General features: G+C 39.1%; 1 protein-coding gene across 1 annotated transcript in view; it reads left to right on the top strand.

The window, feature by feature from the left end:
• Positions 1-664: 664 nt before the first annotated feature.
• The window catches only part of ASIP (agouti signaling protein), a 24202-nt gene continuing 20390 nt past the window's right edge, over positions 665-4476 (top strand). Inside the window, 1 exon segment of the mRNA XM_005430479.2 lies at positions 665-697. The gene's annotated coding sequence lies outside the window, so the exon portion shown is untranslated.

Raw genomic sequence — 4476 nt, 5'->3', positions numbered from 1 at the left:
AGTCCAAAAACCCAACCCTCATGGCACACATGACAAGCAGATGGCTGCAAAAGGGCCAACAAAAAGAATTAATATACTATGGAGATGTATAATGTAACCCTTGAAATGATAAAGGGACATTTGGTACGTCTTGAATAATCACACCCACATTCAGGTAAACTCATCTGGTCTTTGTACGTGCCTTTATCAAGCTTAAGGAAAAAAGCTTTTCCTCCGTGGCATTTTGACTTTGAGTGACTCCACAGAACTATCTCATACGAGTGGAGCTGATGGAAACCTCCCAGTTCTCCAGCCCCGGCAATGGCTGAGGCGCCGATCGCGCGGACGCCCAGGAATCTTCCGGGGGCCAGGCAGGGAACCCTGCAGCAAGGAGCCCGAAACAAGCGGTGCAGAGCGCAGCGGATGGGGTTTTATCAGCAGGCCTTTTCCTCCCCCTGCTCTCCATCCTTTTCTACCTCAGTGACAGCAAAATCCCAGCTGCAATCGCCGCTGCCTGAAGACGGCCGGACCGGGTCCGTCCGGGTGGGTTTCAAACGGGAGGAAAAAGGAGGGGCCGAGGGTCAACTTTCCACTGGATTTTTTTACCATAAAACAGCAAAGAGAGAAGGAGGGGAAAAATAAAAAAGGGGGGTGGGGGTCGAGGGGAGGACTGATAAAACGGGCCCGGGCCTGGGGATCAGGACACGCTTCAGCTTCGGTAGGACCAGAGCCCCGAACCTTCCCGGGGCGTTTTCCCTGCGCTCCGCTCCCCGGACCGAGCCGATCCGCTGTGCCTGCCGCGCAGCGCCGCAGAGATTTGCCTGCCTTTACCTCAGAGCAGTCCCGCAGATCTCCCTCACGGCTCTGGCAAGCAGCAACGTTTTAAAACTCTCTTAACTTTGTTATTTTACCATTTTGTTCTTCTGCATTTATTTGCTCCAGTTTTCTGTTCTACTCCAAAACTTTGTTTTCCAGGCACTTCCTGTGATTTAGGTTGTTTCGATTCTGTTGTTTTGATTCTGTTTGGTGTTTCTGTCTCTTCAATTTATTTTTTTTTGGTTGCAAATTTTGCTTTTTCGTTTAGTCTACTACTAAGTTTTTTTCCCTGAAATTATTTTAGATGTTACATTATCTCTCTTCACTCTTTTATTACATGATTTTAAAATTAACGATGTACATTTCCTAATCTGTATTTTTACAGTTCCAACCGATTAGCCATGTTATTTTATTCCGCTGTCTTTGTGCAGTAACTAAAATGATGATATAATGTTAAAATAAATATCTATTTTCTGGAAGCATTCATAACTTCAGAAAGATAAGGGATTGGATTTTATCTGTTTTAAGACTGATAATATTTGTCTTTGACTGTAATTATTTTCTGTCAGCTTTTGCTGTAGCACCTCACAAAACAAATCCTACACTTCATATATCCCATCGTCCAGTCTTCCATTAATATTCTTAATCTTCTTTAATTTTGTGCAAATTCAGCAAGCAATGATATCTTTACACAGTTAACAAGATAGAAAATTCAGAGATAATTTCTGGCTGCTGTTTGCAGCACCAGAATTTGTCTTTTCAACATCCATTTCTACTCAATTCTATCAATTTTATAGACCCTGCAGTCACAGGAAAATGAACAATTTTATTGGTAATTTCATTGCAATTGTTATTTTCTAAAAAGGACTCATTTCTTTCTGTTGTCCAGATTGTTGTCTACTTTTCCCTGCTTTATTTCTCCATCTATACTTTACAGCTTTCTCTTTCTGCTCCCTGTCAGCTACAGCACGGAGGCAGAGGAGAGCTCACTGCGTTCTAAAGTGCCTTTGGTGCTGTGCCTGGAGATTTTGGGGTTTCTGGGCATCTTCTTAATGTGAGAAAGGCTCTGACCAAGGCAGGGCAAGTCCTGCAGAGGCATCACTGGACTGTCCCCATGCCTGTCCCTTTAAAATTCCAGACATTTCATTGGGATAGGCTGAAGTCTCTCATTTTATACACTTTAATCAATATCTTTCACAAAGGTCTTTTGCAACTCATTAGGGCTGGAGGAGGATTTTTTGTCGTTGGGTCTTCGTGGTGGTTTGGAGCCTTTTTTTGTTGTTGATTTAGTTTGGTTTGGTTTTTCTTTGGTTATTTGTTCTGGTTTGGGTTTTTTTCCCGAGAACATCCCATGTTTGCTTTACAAATATCAGAGTTTCACTTCCCCATGCATTTCCCACTTCACAGAATATTTTTTTTTCCCCCACGGAAGCAGGCTCAGAAAGCTTTCACAGCATTCTAGTCCAAATGCAAAAATACACAAAAAACAGAGTGTTTTCCCTAATCATCTTTCATTTTTCTTGTACATAAAAAACCCCCGATTCACTGAAAACTGAAGGGTTTTGCTGGCTTAAATACAGATTTTTTTTTTCTTCAGCAATCCCTTCAATATGTTACACACAGACACAGAAGCAAAGATACACATTAATCAGTCCCCAGTATTTTGCAGAGTGAACACCTACTAAAACCCTTGAATAAATAATTAACACCTTGTTAATTAAGTGTGCATGCTCATGGAGGATATTTGGATAGAAGAAATAATAACTTATTTTTTAAATATTAATAACATTCCTTAAAAAAAAGCAAATTTAATGGAAAAAATGCAGTGTAAGTGGAATAGTAATATTTTTTTCTTTTAATCAAATCAGACAATTTCTCTTCATATTTCTTTACTCGGGCAGTTAAACTTTTATTTCATTTGCAATAAGTATATTGAATTTTGAGTGATTAGGAAACAGAAGGCAGCACTCTCTGCAGGGAACACTCACAACACTTTTTCCATTTGCTTCTCGCTGCATTTTGAAATGCTCATGCCATTAAGAAAACATCCTGGGAAAAAGACATTACATTCCAAATAGTAGTGAATTAAGCATTTTTAATCCTTTCAACACAACTTTAACTGTATAGCAAAACATGAAGTATGGGTTTTGTCCTGACAATAGAAATATCCCAGTTAAAATTGTCTGGGTGTGCACATCAGCCTCTTCTTGCAGAGCAACATTTTAAATTAATTTTGCCATGAACTTTTGAAAAGTTCCCGTAACGGAGGCGTTTCCTGCGCCAGTGGAAAGCAGCCCTGGGAGGGGGAGCTGTGCTCGGAGCAGCTGCAGGTCCCAGAGCCAGCTGCTGGTGGCAGCAGGGACGTTCTTCTGGAGAACACTCTGGGAAGGTGCAGCTGGCAGAGACATCCATCTTTTTTGTGGGTGGAAATGTATTTGCTTAAAAGAAAAAATTTAGAAAGTGGCCAGTTCCCAGTGGGGAACCATCTAGTGGCCCATAGTGAATCATCAGATGTAACACATGTTACTACATAATATAAATAAGTAATAATATATATCATTATTTATCTATAACAATAACAATATATATTATTTATATATAAATAATATCTATGTATTTAAAATTCACACTGAGCTTTTAATCATTTATATGTTGAATTTCATGGCTTGTTCTTTCAGTATATTCTTAAGATTTTGAAATGGACTGCTTCAATAGGTCTGATTCAATACCTGACACTCTGGAGGTAACTTTTATTTTCCATGACCTAAAGTGGTTTTAGAGATATCAAAATGTAAGATATAAAAAAAAAACCAAAACCAACTACAACAACAACAAAAATCAAACCCAGAAAAAAAAAAAACGACAAAGCAAACAAAAAAAAAAGCAAAAACAAACTGAAAAAGAAAATAAAAATAAAATTCAAAAAAAAAAACCAAAAAAAAAACCCCAAACCCCAAACACTTGGAAAAAAGTAAGTAGAGAGGTAGGTCAAGTTGGTAGGAAAACTGGAATGCCATAAGTGTAAAAGCAACATCTTTGTTTTCATGATTTTATGAGTCCCCAAAATTCCAGAGTTGAAGTGAACATCCACACTTGGGCACAGCTTCAGGCTGGTAAGATGATAAATAAAACTGAAGTTCTAGTCGTTAGTTAGCCCATAACACAAAGAGTGATCTAATATCCAGCAATTTTGCTTAGAAGCTGTATTTCTTAGGAAGAAAAAAAATCTTAAAAATCAATTTTCTGTAGTAGAAAAGCCAAAGGTGGAAGTTCTAAAATATAGTTGTTACTGAACCAGAATGGTCAAAATCCTCAAAATGCTTTGGACCTGGCTTCTACATCTGGCAGCTTCATCCCATTAGAGCTTCGTCATCTTGCTTGAAAACTCATTTTTCACCCCATTATCATTCCAATCCTGCCAAGCACATTCAGGAACTGAGACACTCTCCGTTTTCCCTTTGGAATTCCAGGAGTTGAGCTGTGAGTCTCTTTTTAAACATACTTTTTAATTTCTTTGGTTTATCCAAACTCTTCCCACTAAATGAGTGGTGTTCTTGGAGTGCCTTCCAGGCACAGCCACACCAATCTCAAACAAAAATCCCCCCTCCTACTGAAGTTGCTCCCATTTTCCCATTTGAGAACTCCATTTGCACTTTTGACCACAGTGCTAAACTGCATTAT

The sequence above is a fragment of the Geospiza fortis genome, unplaced genomic scaffold (genome assembly GCF_000277835.1).
Source record: "Geospiza fortis unplaced genomic scaffold, GeoFor_1.0 scaffold438, whole genome shotgun sequence".
Lineage (NCBI taxonomy): Eukaryota > Metazoa > Chordata > Aves > Passeriformes > Thraupidae > Geospiza > Geospiza fortis.
Note: the sequence above shows the minus strand (reverse complement) of the source record. Positions and strands in the feature narration are given on the sequence as shown.